General features: G+C 39.6%; 1 protein-coding gene across 2 annotated transcripts in view; it reads left to right on the forward strand.

Moving 5' to 3' along the window:
• The first annotated feature begins 18,110 nt into the window (after positions 1-18,110).
• PITPNC1 (phosphatidylinositol transfer protein cytoplasmic 1) overlaps positions 18,111-21,576 on the forward strand; it is a 424,023-nt gene continuing 420,557 nt past the window's right edge. Inside the window, exon 1 of one of the 2 annotated variants that reach the window (XM_007482775.3) lies at positions 18,111-19,318. The gene's annotated coding sequence lies outside the window, so the exon portion shown is untranslated. The remainder of the gene's footprint in view (positions 19,319-21,576) is intronic. The other variant, XM_056817273.1, reaches the window with a different exon arrangement.

The following is a 21,576-nucleotide window of genomic DNA, read 5'->3' on the forward strand; positions in this document are numbered from 1 at the left end:
CATCACCTTCGATTGTACCACAGTGTAGCAGTCTCTGTGTATAATGTTTTCCTGGTTCTGCTTCTTTCGCTCTGCATCACTTCCTGGAGGATGTTCCAGTCTCCATGGAATTCCTCCACTTTATTATTCCTTTTAGCACAATAGTATTCCATCACCAACATATACCACAATTTGTTCAGCCATTCCCCAATTGAAGGGCATCCCCTCGTTTTCCAATTTTTGGTCACCACAAAGAGCGCAGCTATGAATATTTTTGTACAAGTCTTTTTGTCCATTATCTCTTTGGGGTACAAGCCCAGCAGTGCTATGGCTGGATCAAAGGGTAGACATTCTTTTATCGCCCTTTGGGCATAGTTCCAAATTGCCCTCCAGAATGGTTGGATCAATTCACAACTCCACCAGCAATGAATTAATGTCCCCATGTTGCCGTATCCCCTCCAGCATTCATTACTTTCCATAGCTGTCATGTTAGCCAATCTGCTAGGTGTGAAGTGAAACCTCAGAGTTGTTTTGATTTGCATCTCTCTGATTATAAGAGATGTAGAGCACTTTTTCATGTGCTTATTAATAGTTTTGATTTCTTTGGCTGAGAACTGCCTGTTCATGTCCCTTGCCCATTTGTCAATTGGAGAATGGCTTGATTTTTTGTACAATTGATTTAGTTCTTTATAAATTTGAGTAATTAAACCTTTGTCAGAGGTTTTTATGAATTTGTTGCTACCCTTCTGATTTTGGTTACATTGGTTTTGTTTGTACAAAAACTTTTTAATTTGATGTAATCCAGATTATTTATTTTGCATTTTGTAACTCTTTCTAATTCTTGCTTGGTTTTGAAGTATTTCCCTTCCCAAAGGTCTGACATGTATACTATTCTGTGTTCACCTAATTTTCTTATAGTTTCTTTCTTTATGTTCAAGTCATTCACCCATTTTGAATTTATCTTGGTGTAGGGTGTGAGGTGTTGATCTAAGCCTAATCTTTCCCACACTGTCCTCCAATTTTCCCAGCAGTTTTTATGAAATAGTGGATTTTTGCCCCAAAAGCTGGGATCTTTGGGTTTGTCACATACTGTCTTGCTGAGGTTGCTTGCCCCCAGTCTATGCCACTGATCCTCCTTTCTGTCTCTTAGCCAGTACCAAATTGTTTTGATGACCGCTGCTTTGTAATATAGTCTGAGATCTGGGACTGCAAGACCCCCTTCCTTTGTATTTTTTTTTCATTATTTCCCTGGATATCCTTGATCTTTTGTTCTTCCAAATGAACTTTGTTATGGTTTTTTCTAAATCAGTAAAAAACATTTTTGGAAGTTCCATGGGTATGGCACTAAATAGATAGATGAGTTTGGGTAGGATGGTCATTTTTATTATATTGGCTCGTCCTACCCATGAGCAGTTAATGTTCTTCCAATTGTTCAAGTCTAGTTTTAGTTGTGTGGAAAGTGTTTTGTAGTTGTGTTCATATAGATCCTGTGTTTGTCCCGGGAGGTAGATTCCTAAGTATTTTATTTTGTCTAGGGTAATTTTGAATGGGATTTCTCTTTCTAGTTCTTGCTGCTGAGCTGTGTTGGAATTATATAGAAATGCTGATGACTTATGTGGGTTTATTTTGTATCCTGCAACTTTGCTAAAGTTGTTGATTATTTTGATTAGCTTTTTGGTTGAATCTCTAGGATTCTTTAAGTAGACCATCATGTCATCTGCAAAGAGCGATAATTTGGTCTCCTCCTTGCCTATTTTAATGCCTTCAATTTCTTTTTCTTCTCTAATTGCTACTGCTAGTGTTTCTAATACAATGTTAAATAATAGAGGTGATAATGGGCATCCTTGTTTCACTCCTGATCTTAATGGGAATGGATTTAGTTTATCCCCATTGCAGATGATATTAGCTGATGGTTTTAGATATATACTGTTTATTATTTTTAGGAATGACCCTTCTATTCCTATGCTTTCTAGTGTTTTTAGTAGGAATGGGTGTTGTATTTTATCAAAGGCTTTTTCTGCATCTATTGAGATAATCACGTGATTTTTGTTGGTTTGCTTGTTGATGTGGTCAATTATGTGGATAGTTTTCCTAATGTTGAACCAGCCCTGCATCCCTGGTATAACTCCTACTTGATCATGGTGGATGACCCTTCTAATCACTTGCTGGAGTCTTTTTGCTAGTATCCTATTTAAGATTTTTGCATCTATATTCATTAGGGAGATTGGTCTATAATTTTCTTCCTCTGTTTTTGGTCTGCCTGGTTTTGGAATCAGTACCATGTTTGTGTCATAAAAGGAGTTTGGTAGAACTCCCTCTTTGCTTATTATGTCAAATAGTTTGTATAGTATTGGGATTAACTGTTCTCTGAATGTTTGATAGAATTCACTGGTGAATCCATCAGGCCCTGGGGATTTTTTCTTAGGAAGTTCTTTGATGGCCTGTTGGATTTCTTTTTCTGATATGGGATTATTTAAGAAAACCATTTTTTCTTCTGTTAGTCTAGGCAATTTATATTTTTGTAAATATTCATCCATATTACCCAGGTTGGTATATTTATTGCCATATAGTTGGGCAAAGTAGTTTTTAATGATTGCCTTAATTTCCTCTTCATTGGAGGTGAGATCCCCCTTTTCATCCTTGATGCTGTTAATTTGCCTTTCTTCTTTCCTTTTTTAAAATTAGATTAATCAGTACTTTGTCTATTTTGTCTGTTTTTTCAATGTACCAGCTTCTAGTCTTGTTTATTAGCTTAATAGTTCTGTCACTTTCTATTTTATTAATTTCTCCCTTAATTTTTAGGATCTCTAGTTTGGTTTTCTTCTGGGGTTTTTTAATTTGTTCATTCTCAAGTTTTTTGATTTGCATTTCCAATTCCTTGGTCTCTGTCCTCCCTAATATGCACTCAGGGATATGAATTTTCCTCTAAGTACTGCCTTGGCTGCATCCCATAAGGTTTGAAAGGATGTTTCGCTGTTGTCATTTTCTTCAACAAAATTGTTAATTGTTTCTATGATTTCTTGTCTAACTATCCGATTTTGGAGTATCATGTTATTTAATTTCCAATTAATTTTTGATTTGGGTCTCCATGTACCCTTGCCGATCAATATTTTAATTGCCTTGTGATCTGAAAAGGCTGCAGTTATTATTTCTGCTTTTCTGCATTTGAGTGCCATGTTTCTATGACCTAGTGTATGATCTATTTTTGTGAATGTGCCATGTGGTGCTGAAAAGAAGGTGTATTCTTTTTTGTCCCTATTTATTTTTCTCCATATGTCTATTAACTCTAATTTTTCTAAGATTTCATTCACCTCTTTTACCTCTTCCTTGTTTATTTTTTGGTTTGATTTATCTAAATTTGATAGTGGTTGGTTCAAGTCTCCCACTAATATGGTTTTACTGTCTATTTCCTCCTTCAATTCTCCTAGTTTCTCTATTAAAAATTTGGATGCTATACCATTTGGTGCATACATGTTGATTAGTGATATTTCCTCATTGTCTATACTCCCTTTTAGCAGAATATATTTACCTTCCCTATCCCTTTTGATCAGGTCTATTTGTGCTTTGGCTTTGTCAGATATCATGATTGCAACTCCTGCCTTCTTTCTATCAGTTGAGGCCCAAAAGGTCTTACTCCAACCTTTAATTCTAACTTTGTGAGTGTCAACCCGTCTCATATGTGTTTCTTGAAGACAACATATGGTAGGGTTTTGGATTCTAATCCAATCTGCTATTTGTCTACGTTTTATGGGTGAGTTCATCCCATTCACGTTCAAAGTTATGATTGTCATTTGTGGATTCGCTGGCATTTTGATATCTTCCCCTAGTTCTGACCTTTCTTCTTTAGCTTTCTCCTTTTGAACCAGTGATTTAATTTAGGTCAGTCCCCCTAGTCCCCTCCCTTGAGATGCTTCCCTTTCTAGCCCCTCCCTTTTTATGCTCCCTTCCCCTCCCCCTCTCCTTCCCTCCCTTTTTGTACTCCCTCCCCCCACCCCCTCCTTAATTTTCCTTTCTTTCTTGCCCTAATGGATAAGATAGAATTCAGGATCCTACTGGATCTAGATGTTCTTCCCTCTCAGGTTTGATTTTACTGAGAGTAAGGTTTTAGTAATTCCACTTCATGCTCTCTTCCTCTCCTTCTCATATGAGAGTTCTTCCCCTCCCCTTCCCATGTGTATCTTTATATGGGAAAGATTATTCTATTGATTCCCCCTCTATTTCTTGAAGTTATTCTTAGTATTATTGACGGTTCCCCCCTCCCTTTTCCTTTCTTTGCCCCCACTTTCCCCAAATCTTCTTAATGCCCCAATCTTTCCCTATGCATGTTTCTTCTAACTACTCTTATGATGATACAATTTATAAGAGTTACACAAAACATTTTCCCCACATATTAATATATACAATTTGATGTAAACATAGTCCTTATAGAAGAGAGTTTGACTTAAAGAAAAAGATAAGATTTATCTCCTTTTCCCTTTCTTTCATATTTACCTTTTCATGTTTCTCTTGCTTTCTGTGCTTGGATATCGAACTTTCCACAGAGCTCTGGTCTTTTCTTAGCAAATGCTTGGAAATCTTCTATTTTGTTGAATGCCCATACTTTCCCCTGGAAGTATATAGTCAGTTTTGCTGGGTAGTTGATTCTTGGTTGGAGACCCAGCTCTCTTGCCTTTCTAAATATCGTGTTCCATGCTTTGCGGTCTCTTAGTGTGTTAGCCGCTAAGTCGTGTGTGATCCTTATGGGAGCCCCCTTATATTTGAAGCTCTTCTTCTTGGCTTCTTGTAGGATTTTCTCCTTCACTTGGAAGCTCTTGAATTTGGCTATTACATTCCTAGGGGTTGTCTTTTGGGGATTTAGTATAGAAGGTGTTCTATGAATCCTTTCTATTTCTATTTTGCCCCCTTGCTCCAGAACGTGATGGCAATTTTCTTTTATAATCTCCTGTAGAATAATATCGAGTTTATTGTTTATCTCTGTTTTTTCTGGGAGACTGATAATTCGGAGATTTTCTCATCTCCTTCTGTTTTCCAGATCTGTGACCTTCTCAGTGAGATATTTTATGTTTTCTTCTAATTCATTAATTTTTCGCGTTTGCTTTATTGATTCTTGCTGTTTTATCATCTCACTTTCTTTGAGGTGCTTAATTCTGGTCGTTAGGGACTGGTTTTGCTTTTCAGCCTTGTCTGCCCTTCTATTGAATGCTTCGAGTTCTTTTTCCAATTGAGCATTCTTATCTGTCAGACAGCTGATCTCTTTCTCCCATTTTTCTTTCCAGGTTTCCATCTTTTGGATAAGTTCCAGTTTGAGATCTTCCAGAGCTTGTTGATACTTTCCATTTTGGGAGGCGTGTTCTGAATTTTTTTGGATTTCCTCCTCATTCCCCTCTTTTCCTTGGGTACTTCCACCATAAAAGTTTTCAATAGTCACTTTTTTCCCTTTCTTCCTGGAGGCTTGATTTTGGGCCATGTGAGCTATCCCTTTGGTGGTTTTATTCCCCCTTCCTTTTTGGTCTGGGATCTGGGTGATATGGGCGGTTTTTTTTGTGAATTTAGGTTGCTTCAGACTAGTTCGTCCCAGCCTCTGAGGTTTCTTAGAGCGCTGGGTCCCTGATCACAGCCACACTGCCCAGGTGTTCAGCTCCACCCAGATAATCAGCATGTGGTCCACCCCTGGTGTTTAGCTTCGCGGAGATGTTCAGCGCAGCCTGTCCCAAGTATAGCTCCGCTGAAGCGCTGGATTCTCCAGTGAAACCGCCCTGAGACGTTTTTTCCTGGCAGTCCCCAGATCCCAAGGACCCTGGAGTGCCCCCCCCAGACAGAGACGTTACCCACTCACTGGTTGTCCCAGTGAGCGCTCAGGTAGCTCACGCTGGTTTAGTGGGGGAGGTGGGGTGGGGGAAGAGTGGCTCAGCTCACTTTTCTGTGCAAGCTTTTCCTCCTTATTATAGTGTGGAAATGTTCAAATCCCACGTACCTTCGCTTCGGTGGAGTACTGGGGTGTCCTTCTGTTCCTCCAAAGGTGATTTTTATGCTCCTTTGATGTAGTCTATTTCGTTCGGTGCCGGGGAGAGGAAGCGTGTGGAGTCTAGATTGCAGCCATGATTACCCGGAAGTCCCTAAAGTAGTCTTAAGTAGGGAGGAGAAGGATCCTCCCATGCCAAGGAGTTTCATATTCCAATAGAGTTCTTACTATCAGTAGGAAATTTTTTCAAGTATGAAATTTCCCAATGGGGAAATTTCCAACATTCATAAGTCTAAGATATTTTAAGGTTTACACCTGCTCTAGCAGTGTGTTTTGAAGCCAAGTTAACTATTTAAAAAGACTGACTAACTTGATCATGTAATAAAGAGAGAAAGGAAAGAGATTTCACAGAAATTTGAGGGTTCTTGTCATAACTGACATGATCATCCAAAAACTGTAAGGATAATTTTATAGTTGTGACTTAAAATCTATTTAATTGGTCACCAGGGAAAATCCCAAATAATGAAATACCCAATTCAGCTAGAAATTATGGTGATTTTAATTAATATAGAGAGAAGGAATTAAGGAGAAAAGAGAGAGAGGAGAATAGAGTTAATTTAAACTGCTCTGGCTCAGGCTGAGCCAGGTAGGAGTTAAAGGCCTTGGCCAAAGGAGCCTCCCTGAGCCCAAGGGAAAAGGAATCAATTTTATCACTCACCATGAGACTGTCTCAAGGAAGCTGTCAGAGTTAGCTCCTCCAGGCTGAATTCCTCCCTTGAACTGAACTCCCAGGCTGCTCAGGCTGACTTCTTTTTAAAGATCTTTTCTCTTGTGTCACCTCCCCTAAATTTTCACATCTACCAATCATAGGAGATGCTTTTCTCTAGGACTGCCCATTCTTTAGTTCTCACCTTCTTTGATTAGATTTTTTAGTTACTTAACACTTCTTTGTTAAGTTCACCTTTTGTTAGTTAGTTGACCTTTTTGTGACTAATTTAACCTTTAGAGGTACTTAACATCTTTTTGTATTAAGGTCTAAAAATTGACTTAGCTTAATGGTCTAGCTTCACTATAAGGTGAAAACTAAGGGCCTTCATTGTTCAATCAGGAGATTACAACTTTATCTTCCCCTAAAGTATTGTCTAAGTAGGGTGGAGTAATTTAAAGTATTACAAGACATTCCTGATTCTGTTAAAGAGAGTGTCTTCATTGTGACAATCAAGAGATAGCTAAATTAAATCTCCTAAAGTACGGTCTGAGTAGGGTGGAGTAGTTTTAAAATTCACAAGGGGAAATAACCAAGCAGATATCACAGCCAAACTAGCAGCCTTAGAAGGACCTGAATTAATTTTGCCACTAACAATTACTGATGATTTGGATCTATCCCTTTCCTATAATAACAAGGAAGCGAGAAAATGGAAGCAAAAATTTAAAGCAAAACAGATTAATGGAGTATGGGTATCATCTGAAGGAAAACCTCTGTTCCCTAGAAATTTTTTATCAACAAATTTGCCAATCTAGTCATATAAATAGTCACTTTGGCACCCAAGTTATTGTGGACTCTTTAAAACAGTATGGATAGCCCCTGGTATAACTACTATAGCCTCTAAAGTATGTACAGCCTGCCCTACCTACCAGGCCTATAATCAACACACTTTCATGGCAAAGCCTTTGGTGGATATTCTCTTGTTTACACACTATTTGAACATTTACAAATCGATTTTATCTCTTTATCAAAAGCTGGACAGTATCAATTTTATCTGGTCATAGTCGATCAGCTGACCAGACTGAAGCATTTCCTACTACTTGGGCCACATCGGCTTTTGTTGCCAAAGTTCTTTTAAAAGAAATTATTTCCCGTTTTGGCCTGCCAGCATGTATTGACTCAGATAGGGGATCTCATTTTACCCATTCAATCTTATCACCAATTTATTCATGTTTGGGGATAACTCCTAATTTTCATACACTGTATCATCCCCAGAGCTCAGGCCAAGTTGAACGAATGAATAAAGAACTTAAAATGATGACTGGCAAATTGTGCATGGAGACTCATTTAAAATGGCATGAAATTCTACCCCTGGCCCTATTTTATCTCAGAAGCAGACCCAGAGTTAATTTATATATCTCACCATTTGAGATGCTATTTGGATATCCATCTATTCAGGCACAACCATCTACCCCTGCTTATACCTCATTGTTAGGAGAGGATATAACCAGTGCTATATATATCAGACAATTACAAACAAAATTGTGAGAACTGCACAATTCTAGAGCTTCTGTTCAAGTAGGCCACATAGACTTCTCATTTCATGAACTTCAAATGTACTGGGTAGACTGAACCTGCTCATTCCAAGTCCTATTAACTACACTAACAACTACTAAAATTGGGGAGAGGGACTCATGGATTCATTGTAGCCATGTAAAACAAGTACCCTCTGTTAATAATGAATAATTACTTGTACTGATTGTATTTGATCATTGATTATGATAAAACTTCTCTATTGATGAATCTGTATTATTTTGTTGCACTTTATTTGTGCAATATAGTATTTGAATTTTTCTCTCACTTTTTGCATTTGAAGCACATGCCACCACTGTTGAAAAGATTTTCTTTTAACTACTTTTGATTTTTGCAATTAAAAAAGCCAGATGTCCATTTGCTTAGCATATAAATGCATACCCAAAAGGTTTAGACTATGGAAACCTGCCATTTATTGATAAATGTTATGGGACTATGATTAATGATTGTGTCTGATTCTAGGAAATGGGATTAAAAAAAAAGGAGTACAGACTTTAGTGCCAGAAAGAGCACACAGGTCAAAAAAAAAAGGAAAGAAAGAAAGAAAGAAACCAATCCAGGTGAGATTGATGAACTTCTATGCCAATATGAAAGGTCTTGAACTAGTGAGACTCAAGGTTGAGGTGTTTGACATATGTTAAGATGCAAGACTCCTTGAACCACACTCATAAAATAATTTCTATGAAAGTATGGCTGTTCTGACTCCCCTATCCCTAAGAAATGACAAAAGACCAGACCAGAGAATGATACTTCCCTTTTACACAAAAATCTAGTTCTTTTTTCTCTCTTATAGTATGGCAACTCCCTGTAGCCCTGGCTTATAATGGGTAAATAAAATATAACTGCATTTTTTCCTACAGAATTGTGGGACAGAAATGTTCTTTAATTGGACCCTAATACAAGGTCCTGTTATGAAATTATTCTTGTTTTCTTCAGAAATTATATATATATGCATATATATATATATATATATATAATTTTTGATATTTTGATTCTGAATTTGAATTTTTTATTTCTCCCAAAGTTTAATTTTTCTTCCATTTATTTTTCTTCTTGTGTTTTTGGTTTTTCTTCTGATAATTGATTCATACACCCCATAACTCAACCATATATTCTGAGTTGATCCAGATGTTGGTGAACACCCTTTTCAGGGAGGATTGTATTGTATTTTCATAAAAATCCTAGATTTAAAAATTTATTTGAGAAAATTTTCAGGAAAAGAAGCTTGTTACCTGCTTGAATCCAGAGAATGAACTATTTGAAGAAAGATGCCTGAAGAAACCTACACTGCATCAAGAAGATCCAGAATGAACTTTTGGGTACAATCGATTGAACTGAAGTGGGTTGAATATTTATTGTAAATGTATACTTTTATGACAAAGGGGATTGCCCTCAATTGGCTTTTTGTCAATGTGCCTAGCAAAACATTGGTTTTGCTTTCTCTCTCTTCTATTTCCCTCTTATCTCTAACTATTTTAGTTTCCTTTGAGAAGGTGAAATATTGTATACATCTGTAGTTAGAAATTTTTAGGGGTTCAAGATGATTATATTAAATGATCAATGGGGAGATTAGTCTCCCAATGATCATCATGGGGGATTGTGAAGATTAAGTTTAACTCTCCCCTGATTATAACAATGAAATTAATTAATTCTCCAGGATTGTGAAGATTAAATTGTAACCCCTGACTATTTTTAGAACACCCTACTTAAAGTCAAGTATGGAGATCTGCCCATTTTTAGATCTAATCACCAAAAGCATAAACATCCCACTTAATCATGGAGTGGGAGGTTGAGTGGGAGGTCTGTGACCCATGTGTATGATAATGGGTGACGAATCAGAATCAACTGATTCCCTTCTGGGCAGTCCTAGCACAGAACATCAACTGTGATTGGTAGACTTAAAGTTAGGGGAAGACACAGGAAGTTATGCAAGAGAAAATGTTTTTAAAAGGGAGTGACAACTTCCTGAAGAAGTTCAATTCTTCTTGCATTCGAGTTGAGACTGATGAAGAGCAGCAGAAGGATCTGCTGACTGGACCTGAGACCCTGTTCCTTTAGACTGACATGTGGTGAGTGAAAAGCTGACTTTTAACTGCTGGATATTCAGAAGAGACTAACTTCAGGAGAGACATATTCTCTGGCCTTGGCTTCAAGGGCTGAGGCCCCTCAGGTTAAGAACTAACTCTCCCTGCCCAGGGTCTAGGAGTAAATTACTTAGTGTTTAGGCTAGATATCTTACCTTATCCTCTCTCTGATTTCTTTCTTCACTCTTTCTACATTTTGTAAATAAATTACAAATAAAATCTCTCTGGAATTTATTAAATTCCTGGTGACCACACTCTTAAATAATCAAATCCAACCCTTTAAAGATTAACCCCATTTCCCCCTTACAGTATTATTTAGATAAACGGAGACTTCCTTCCCTTTGAACTCCTTGCCCTCTTCTCTTATTGCTACTCATGCTTTGCTAAACTCTAATCCTAGCATACTTCTCTTCTCCTGCTATTCAAATGCTGTTGACCAGTTCCAGGGGAAGTGTCATAACCCTGCAGCTACCCATTACAAATTTCTGTCATCTAATACAGACTGACCCTTCATTGCTGCACATCAATCCTTTCATCCCATGTTGGTCCGAAGGTCCCCTATCTTTGTGCTAAAGGAAGAGAGGACATATTCTTTCTTTTTTCCAGGGCCAAACTTGGTCATGGTATATATTTGGTATTCAGTTTCATTTTTTGTCCTTTTTTTTAAAAAAAAAACACTTACAAAAAGGAAGGCTTCATTTAACTAATCTTTCAAATTATTCCACCCTATCTAAAGTAAGAAATCAATTCTTCTTCTGATCCCCCACCTTCACCAGAGAGGGACCTTATAAATTTTGGAACTCTCATGGTCCAGAAGACTTCTTATCTTCCCATAATCATCCTAGCAGAGTCCTTGAATCAGCTGATGGCATTGGGAGCCAAGGACAAACTGCCAAAGACTCAAGACTCTACAAGGAGCCTTGTGAAAAAGCTCCAAGGGAAGGGACTTCCAGGGACTATGAGTCAACCACTTGCCACATTTATTCCATAAGCATGAATCCACTTTGTACTCTGTGTGTTCTTGTAGATGAAAGGGTATTAAGACCTTTGGGGGAATACTTGTACCAACTGTACAGTCTTAGTAAATATTCCTTTCTGAAAACTATTTAAGTCTGGATGACTAATCGATAATCAGCTGACATTCATGGCAAGATGTACACAGATGGAGGTTCATAAGCCTCATTAAAAATGGAAATCCCATGGGTGCAACTAAGTGGCCCAGTAGATTGAGAGCCATGTCCAAAGATGGGAGGTCATGGAATCAAATTTTGCCTCAGACTCTTCCTACCTATGTGACCCTTAATCTCCATTGCCTAGTCCTTATCATTCTTCTGCCTTGGAACTAACATAAAGTATATATATATATATATATATATATATGAGGAGGGAAGGGAGGGAGTAAGGGAAGGACAATTTGGATCTTATAATTTCAAAAAAAGTATGTTGAAAATTGTTACTACATGTAATTGGAAAAATTAAATATTTAAATATTAAAAATAAAAATGAGTTAAATAAAGCAAGATGGAAGTTAAGGGAAGGAAGGAAGGAAGGAAGGAAGGAAGGAAGGAAGGAAGGAAGGAAGGAAGGAAGGAAGGAGTGAAGGAAGGAAGGAAGGAGGGAAGGAAGGAGGGAAGGAAGGAAGGAAGGAAGGAAGGAAGGAAGGAAGGAAGGAAGGAAGGAAGGAAGGAAGGAAGGAAGGAGGGAAGGAAGGAGGGAAGGAAGGAAGGAGGGAAGGAAGGAAGGAAGGAGGGAAGGAAGGAAGGAAGGAGGGAAGGAAGGAAGGAAGGAAGGAAGGAAGGAAGGAAGGAGGGAAGGAAGGAGGGAAGGAAGGAAGGAGGGAAGGAAGGAAGGAAGGAAGGAGGGAAGGAAGGAGGGAAGGAAGGAAGGAGGGAAGGAAGGAAGGAAGGAGGGAAGGAAGGAAGGAAGGAGGGAAGGAAGGAAGGAGGGAAGGAAGGAAGGAAGGAGGGAAGGAAGGAAGGAAGGAGGGAAGGAAGGAAGGAAGGAAGGAAGGAAGGAAGGAGGGAAGGAAGGAAGGAAGGAAGGAAGGAAGGAAGGAGGGAAGGAAGGAAGGAGGGAAGGAAGGAAGGAAGGAGGGAAGGAAGGAAGGAAGGAAGGAGGGAAGGAAGGAAGGAAGGAGGGAAGGAGGGAAGGAAGGAGGGAAGGAAGGAAGGAAGGAAGGAAGGAAGGAAGCTCAATGAGACAAAGAGCATCCAAGAGGCAAGGGTGATTAACCATGTCAAAGAAAAAAAGGAAGAAATGCAAACCTCACCTCCAACTACCAGCACCATCTGTTTAGGGTTACACCTGCCTTCTGAGGGGACAAGTATCAGGCTTGCTGTGGGCATGTAATCCTCAAATGAGAATGGGAGAAAATATCTCCAGAATTTACATGCACTACACATAGTTATTGCCCTTCTATATATTGTTTTCCAGGTCTTGCTTATTTCATGTTAAATCAGTCCATCTTTCCCTGAATTCTTCATAGCTATCATTTTTTTTGATTAATTCTTTTTTTTTAAACAATATTTTATTTGGTCATTTCAAAACATTATTCATTGGAGACAAAGATCATTTTCTTCCCCCCACCCCATAACTATCATTTTTTTTAACACCCTTACCTTCTGTCTTAGTATCAGTTCTAAGAGAGGCAAGGGATAGACAATTGGGGCTATGTGACTTTTCCAGGATCACACAGCTAAGAAATGCATAGGACATATTTAACACTAGGACCTCCAGTCCCCCGGCCTGGATCTCTATCCACTGAGCCACCCGGCTGTCCCAATAGCTGTCATTTCTTACTATATAGTAAGAAGACATGCCATTCCTGTGTCACAGTTTGTTTGGCCATTCTTTAGTTGATTGGAGCACCTAAGTTGTTTCTAGTTCTTTGCTACCACAAAATGTGGTGGTGCCAGGAGGATGTAGTATAGATGCCACCTTTCTTTCTGTATCTTCCTTTTAAGGGGGTTGGAAACCTTAAGGAGAACCATATATTTTCCATGACAGACAGTATAGATTATCAAACCGGCCAGCCCACAGCAGGGTTGTATTGAATAGAAGTTGATTTGTTCCTCTTCAAACAATCTGTTGTCTAAGAACCAAAACCAGATATGATTTCCCTTAATATTCACTAGCATCAATAGAAAAATAAAGGTTTTGCTTTGGGGAACCATATGGCAGAAACCAAAATGGAAATAAAGGCTCTTATTAACCTGTTAAAAAAAAAGCAAAATTTAACAGTGGTATCTAGTGCCTCTTCTCATCTCATATCTTATTGCTGTTTCTGGATTCCTAGTCACTTGCCACTGTTATGAAATAAAAAAAAAACCAACAATCCACTACTCAATTTTAGAGTACATCAGTAAAAAGCTTTATTGATAGTAAAAGCTCTGGCAGAGAGAGAAAGAGAGATTGGTTGACCCACTAAGAAAATTCCATCAGTTATTAGCTCTGATTGCAAGCTATCTTCTATCGGAATATATAGTGCAGGATGCAGAGAAAAATTAAAGTACTTAGTCCAGATCACAAGCTGTGTGACTTCTCCCACTAACTTCCCTTACTAATGGAATTGTTATGATTATTGTTCTTTCCCAATACAGGAGAAATAATATAAGAGCAAATATTTACAGGGTTAACACACATATGTCCCACTTTAATCCCCCCCCACATTATTACCCCAAAAATCATATTCACAGAATTAAAACCTAAAGATCATTACCCACTACCCCCTCCTTCCTCTCTCTTAGAAGAGATACATTCAGAGGCCCCACACCCATTGCAGGTCAAGCACAACAGGTACATCAATCACTCCTCTAAACTACAAACTGCTGACACACTTCACTGAATCCATTTGTGTATGATAACCAGGCAACATCACCAAGGTCTGAGTGAAACATAAAGAAAAATGCAACTTAGAAATTAGAAAGATATCTGATGCTGATCTTCCTTAAAGTAACCCTTTAACCTTGTTGTTACCCATCTCCTAAGTAATTATGATTGATTGTGAATGCTAATTAAACAATGTGTTAGAAATTGATGTGTGACACATCCACTTACCTGCTAGAAATCATGTATGTTGAAAAATGATTGTGTGCCAAGAAACATGTAACCACTGCAGCTATATAATAAACGCAAACTCTGTGCAAGGCAGAACAACTCAGTGACACTTAAGCACAAAGGTCTGAGCACTGTGTCATCTCCCACCTCATTATTCATCTAAATCAGGGGTCCCCAAACTTTTTACACAGGGGGCCAGTTCACTGTCCCTCAGACCGTTGGAGAGTCGGACTTTTAAAAACCTAACCCTAACCCAAACCCGGCAGCAATATACACAGTGCGTAATCCCCTCCCCCAGATTGCCACTCACCATGCTGATGTCTTCCATTGTGCAGTCACTCTAAGGCACCCCACAAAGGATTATGTCATCGGAAGTAGTATTGTACGTGAATGACACTGTGCCTTGCAGCGCTGCCACATACAGTGCTCCTCTCAGTGACCACCAATGAAAGAGGTATCCCTTCCAGAAGTGCGGGGGGGCTAGATACATGACCTTAGAGGGCCACATGTGGCCCACAGGCTGTAGTTTGGGGACTCTTGATCTAAATCATCATACTTAGCCAGAAGGGACCCTTGGTTTTGAGAGATCACTGGACAGGCTTTCAATACATTTCCATCTTTATCATGGTGTGAAAGAAGATATATCACACACTAGAGAAAAATTCATGGCAGAAATTAAGTGAAGAATGAAATGCTTCAATCTGTATTCAGATCCCATCAGTTCCTTTTACAGTTGTGGATAGCCTTTTTTTGTTATAAGTCCTTTGGAGTTATCCTGAATCCTTGCATTACTGCTAATAATTAATTCATTCACAGTTGATCATTGTACTTTATTGCTGTTATAGTGTACAATGTTCTCCTAGTTCTGCTCATTTTACTTTGTATCACTTCCTTTAAGTCTTTCATGGGTTTTTGTGATCATCTTGATCATTATCTCTTATGGTATAATAGCATTCCATTATAATCATATACCTCAACTTCTTCAGCTTTTCACTTTCACCATCTTCTTTACTTTCTTCTTGAATCTCAAGAATTTCAGTGGAGCATTCTAGCTGTCCAACTGATAACTCTTGCTCTCAATATATGACTAGCAAACCTTCCTTTTTGATCAGACCTAAATTTGGTTCAGGGTTTTAAAAATGCAGTGTAAGTACTAGCATAGCATAGAAACTACAATTAAATTAATTAAAACCCACTCTACTAAATAAGATGTTAAAATAATCAATTAGAAAGAATGTAAGGTTAAAACAATATTCAACTCATCTTTTAGGATCAACAAAGTCAGAAAAGAATTCCCCAGAGAGAAGCAAGAAGCAAGGTGAACCCTTACTAATTCGCCTTTAGTCTACACTTTGTTTACCTCAGGCAGCAAAGAGCAAAATAACTCTTTTGTTTCCCTTAAAAGATCAGTCCAGACTATATGTTTTTAAAAGTATTGGTCTAATCACAATGCATTTCATTGATAGCATCCTTTACTCAAATTCTTCTTTGAAGTTTCTAATTTGCAATATGCTGTAGCCTGCTTAACATCCATTCTGTGTTTCTCCACTTTCTTCTATGTGGTACATATCTAATTCAGTAACCTGGGGACTGTGATTTCTATGATTTGTACTTCCAGTATATTAGTATTACGACATGGACCTTCATTTCTGGGAGAAACTTGGGGCCTGCTTTTGAGAGTCACTGTAGCTCAGAATGAAGAGGCTCCAAGAATAGAATGACCTCCTGCTGATGAATTCTTTGGCCATGGGAACCCATGATACCAAAAAAAAAAAAAAAAAGTAAAATGATTCTCATCTCCTTGCATAGCCTCCTTTTTGCATCAGTCATGACAGTGACGTGATGGAAAAAGAGGCAGAAGATGCTAAGAAATAACCTATTGGCTCCTTATAGTTAATCATTCATCAATCATTATTAAACATACCATATAGAAGCCATGTATATTATGTATATTTACAGTATTTTGAGTGACTTAATACCATCCTAATTAAAATTCATATCTAGTGCTTCATTCTACACAGGGAATGTAAGTGGAAAACTCAGTCAGTCCATCCAGTAACTTTTCAGAAAAACAAGCTTTCAAATACCAGACTAATGAAAAACAGATTTCAGCAGCTACATGCTGCTTCCTGAGTAACTGAAGAATGTGCCTCTTGTGGTTAAAATAAGGGATCTATTTAATATGGATGAAATACCAACACTCCAGGCATTTTCATTGACATTTCACCGTGACTTTTTGAACTTAGAATGCTGACATGAAAACCTATTTTGGTGGTTCTGCAAAGCCTGCAGGCTGATTGCCAAAATGTGGTAGAATAGGTATAGGAGTCTCTCTTTCTTAATTGATGTGTCTTAAGATTTGCAATACAATTTATTATTTAAAAATGTTATTGACATATTTTATTTATACATCACTTTATTTCCCAATATGCCTTCTCCTTTCTCCACCTAGAGAGCCATCACTTATAACAAACAATTTAAAAAGATGGGGGGGATATAGGGGTGGTAAATAGCATTTCTTGAAAGTTAACCAGTTTATCAATAAAATCTGGCAGTATATGAAGTGTCCCACATTTTAAATTCACCACTTCTGCAAAGAAAGGTACATACTTCCATGTCTCCTTTGGGGTCAAACTTGACCTGTTGTTTTTTAAAATCCTTACTTTCCATTTTAGAATCAATATTGGTTTTAAGGCACGTGACCAGGGTGACACAGTTAGGAAGTGTCTGAATGAAGATTTGAACCCTGGGCCTCCTGTCTCCAGGATTGGTTCCTTATCCACTGGACCAACCAAGCTGCCTATTAAAAAAGACAGTTTTAATTTTTGTTGTTCTTCTTTCCATTTACATGGTTGTCGTTGTTATTGCTTTCCTGGTGCTTTTTGCTTCACTTTTCCTGAGGTTTGTGTCTTCCCAATCTTATCTCTATTTTAAATATTCATTATTTCTCTGTAAGCATAATATTCCATTACATTCTTCTGCTTAGCCATTTCCCAATTCATAAGATTGTACTTTGTATCCTGTTTGTTACTAGAAAGAGGCCCGCTAGGTGGCGCAGCAGAGCTTGGAGTCAGGAAGGCATCCATTCAAATCCTGCCTCTGTCCTTTTTTGGGGACTAGCCACATTATTTAATCTCTCGGGCTCAGTTTCCTCATCTAAAAACGGATGTAAAATGTCTAATATACATTCCTACTCAAAATCTATGATTAATAGAAAAGTGCTTGCAAGACAATTTAATTCATGTGTATTTGTCAAGTTACCTCAAGTCATGCTACTTCTCAGTTTCAGGAATCTTCCCTGGTCTCAAAAAAGATGGGGTAGGCAAAACATTTTTCAAATTTTAAAGTAAAAATGTTCATTCCAAATGAAGTCCAAGCTTTTTATTTGGCCTGGCATTCAAAGCCCTCCATATGGCCCCAGTTTACAAGTCTAGCCTTCCCTCTCCTCTTGAGTCTCTTTCCATCCCTAATTTTGTCATTATTCCATGGGATGGATTAATTAAACAAACCACATTCCTAGTTCGAGCAGTGAAAATATTAGTTCTGGGAACTGGGTATTGATGAAATTCTACTTAAGGATATTATCTCCTCTAAAAGCTTTCCTACAGTAGATCATCGGAACAAACACCTCGGGCCCAGCAATGTGATCCATAGAGAAAAGGCCAGAAAAGACTCAAGAATAATGCCATCCCCCTCCACTCCCCACCTCCCAGCTGAGCTCTTCAGCTCTGGGGCAGTTCTGCTTCAGGTCGCTGGCAGCAGCCTCCGAGTGACAAGCTGTTTGATTTTAATCCTCCACATTCTTTGCTGTACCATAACCCCTTTAGCCGGATGGGGCTATTCTCCCCGCCGCTGCTGATGTCAGACACACACTTGGTCTCTCACTTAGCCCCGGCTGGAGCTTACTGCAGGCTGCGGCGGGGACTCTCCAGTCCAAGTCCAGGTGGATACAAACTCCCAGGCACGCACCGAATCCCGGGAAGAGAGAAAGGGGAGGGGGAGGCGTGGAAAAAATAAAAAAGGTAGCTCCTTCCCGCCCTCCCCTTCTCAGAAACAGAGGTTGGGGAACCTAGAAGCAAGGCATTGCTGAGCGGGGATTGTTCTTCCTTTCCACCCCAGCTTTAGCGAAACCGGGAGTTGTCTTAGGAGGGGACTGGAAATCTTGTTTACCGCCCGAGGAGGAAAATATATCAAGCCTTTGTCTGGTGAAGTCAGCATCTCTCTTCTCTCTTCAGCTGCAATGGGCTTCTGGTGACATTAACATTTGGGAAGACTGAAGAAAAGGAGTGGGGGGCGGGAAGCGGTGGATTGGTGGATTTGGTTTTTGGAGGGGAAGGGGGGGCCCTTTATGCATTAATTTAAATTCGAAAATTTTCTATTTCCTTCTCCCTCCTTTCTCAGTGTCGGGCAGGTCTTGATCTCAATCGCTCCCTTTTACAGTTCGGGCTGCTAATCCCGAGCTATTTCGAGCGGGTCTCGCTCCCTTTGTGATTTTGTACACATAGCGCTGTGAAGGAGGGGTGGGGTGGGGGGATCTCTTAGAAGGGGGAAAAAAGGGAGGGGAAAACCCACGAACCCAAACCTTGACATGCTCTCAGCTTGAGGAGGAAGGAAGCAAGCAGCAAGCAGCAGCAGCAGCAGCAGCAGCAGCTCAGAACGGTCGGGAGGTGTTTTTTTCTGCTCTGGGCAGCGCTAGGGTGTCTGTATGCTGGCACTCGGTCTTGCTTGTATTTGAGAAAGCTGGTTTGCCTGGGGGGCTGCCCCCCCCAGTGCCAGCCTCAGGGGGCCTGCCTCACCTAGGAGAGGGTGCAGATAGAACTCGAACTCGCCCGCCCGGCAGCCCCTTCTGAGATTAGCTGCTCTGCACCAACCCCCGGGACAGCAGGAATTATGCTCTTGAAGGAGTACCGGATATGCATGCCTCTGACCGTGGACGAGGTAAGTGTTACTGCCCGGGGAAAGGGGGGATGGGGATACACAGGGGGTTCGGATTTCATCCACCCCTCCTTCCTCCTTATGTCCTAAACCCCGCAGTTCCCTCAATCTTTCATATTTAGGGTACTCCACATTATCCTCCGTGGTCTCTCTCCGGAAGGCCGTGACCATTGCAAAAAATGAAAGCTAGAAAGAAAGGGGAAAAAAACACCCCCAAACACTAAGGAAATCCTGTTAAAACACCACCCCAGAAAAGGGGGGGCAAGTTTGGAGTAGAGGAGAAAGGAATTCTGGTGTTTTCACTTGTCACCGTAAGGGTGTGTCGGAGAGGGAAGGTCGGAGGCGCTTCCTTCTCAAAAAAGGTCTTACGTAGGTGATGACTTGGGGGGGGGGGCGGATGGGGGTAGGAATACACTCGGACTTGATGTATATTTAAAAAGCTCTTCCTCCCTCCCCACTCCGCCAAGAATGTAGACTGGTACTTCCTCTATCCTTAATTAAAAACCAAAACAAAACACGAAAACGAAAAACAAGCCACCAAATCCATCCCCAAACAAAAATTAGATACCACCACTACTCAAGTTCACAGCTCCTGGCTCCTAGAAATCTGAATGGTATGTTAAGGGAGCAGAAGTCTGCCTCCTGTCTTCATTCCCTCTTTAAAATGTGAGCAGACTCACACCCTCCAGGTGCTCCCGGACGTGCCCCAGTGGGGGAGCCCTTTCTCTTCTCTCTCTGTGCACTGGTGGTTAGGAGAGGATGGCATTCTTTACACTCATTCAGCAAAAGAGCAGGAAAACTTTTGGAAGATTTCTTACCTGTACCCCGCACCCCGCACCCCTTTGCTCCTCTTTCTTCCTTTATAAAGTATCTTGGGGGTGGGGGGATGGGAGACAGACCACTATGTATATGTAGCCTCCACTCACTAAGCCTAGAAACTGTTGCAAAGGAAACTTTCCCTCCCTTATTGCTCCCGACTTGGGGATTTTGATTGTGTAGGAAATCCAGGTGGTTTCGGGGGTCCAGCTGGGCCACAGGATGGCGCCCCCAGTACACAGCTTTTCTTCCTGGCTGAAGTATCTTTTTGCACCTTACCCTCCTGGGTCCTGCTGCAGTCTTGTGGTAGCGGAGGTGTTTGCTGACATTCTTCATCCAAGTTCTCATTCCAGCTTCTCTTCCCTTTAAAAAACAAACAAAAAACTCCATTTAGCCTCAGGTTATTAAAAAAATGATGATATGTATACTAAGTGTCTGGATCATTCATATAGACTCTTGTCTTCCTTCCTTTTCCTACTCCTTTCTATCTTTTATGCATTTCATAGCATTGTTAGCATCTGGAAGACACGAAGCACTTGGGAAACTTAAATAAGACCACTTTATAAGTTTTTAGCAGCTTAGAAAGTTTGGGGAGGAGTGGAGGTTTAAACTAGCCATCTGAATGGTTTCTTTAATGTGAATGAATTTCTGCCCATTCACATTCATTCAATTCAACAAATATGGATTGTGCATCTACTAGTAAAAATCACTTTTCTGGGCCCTGTCTGAGAAAGGAGGCTGGTGTGGTTTAGTGAAAGACTATTGACTGATTAGTCCAGAACTTTGTTTCTCTTTCTGCTCTTTTATTAATTAGTCATGTCCTTATAACAGGCAAGTTATTTATTTTATCTCTCTGGGCCTCAGTTTCCTAATCTGTTAAGTAAAGGAAGTAGGATTGATTTCAGGTCTTGCATTTCTTGTTCACACATGACTATCTAGTGTCATACTTAGGCTACATTCATAGTGCTATATAGTTAACTTCACAGGGTGGGTTGCTTTTGGCTCGGATCCTGAAGGAATTTTATGGAAGGAGGTGGCATAGGAACTAGGCCTTGTAGAATAGCTGAGGATTTTGGTGGGCAGAGAAGGCATTCCAGAAAGAGGGACATTTATAAAAAAAGGCAGGAATATACATACAATATAAGAAGTGAGTAATTCAATGATCAGTAAATACTTGTTTGAATTACTGAATGGAGAATAGAGTTTGGATAGGGGGGAATGGGGGAGGGGGAAAGGATGGATTTTCTTTCTCTTTTTCTCCACTCCCCCACCATGGCTAATTGAGTTGATTGAAGTTATGCCATTTCTAAAAAGCTTGTTAATTATCTGATTTAAGGTGAACCTGTTTAATGAAGGGGAAGGTTGATATCTTTAAGAATAGTATGAAGAGTGAAGAAAACTACTATAGTTATGTTTGTGAACCCCAAAACAATTATATAAGATTC

The sequence above is a fragment of the Monodelphis domestica genome, chromosome 2 (genome assembly GCF_027887165.1).
Source record: "Monodelphis domestica isolate mMonDom1 chromosome 2, mMonDom1.pri, whole genome shotgun sequence".
Lineage (NCBI taxonomy): Eukaryota > Metazoa > Chordata > Mammalia > Didelphimorphia > Didelphidae > Monodelphis > Monodelphis domestica.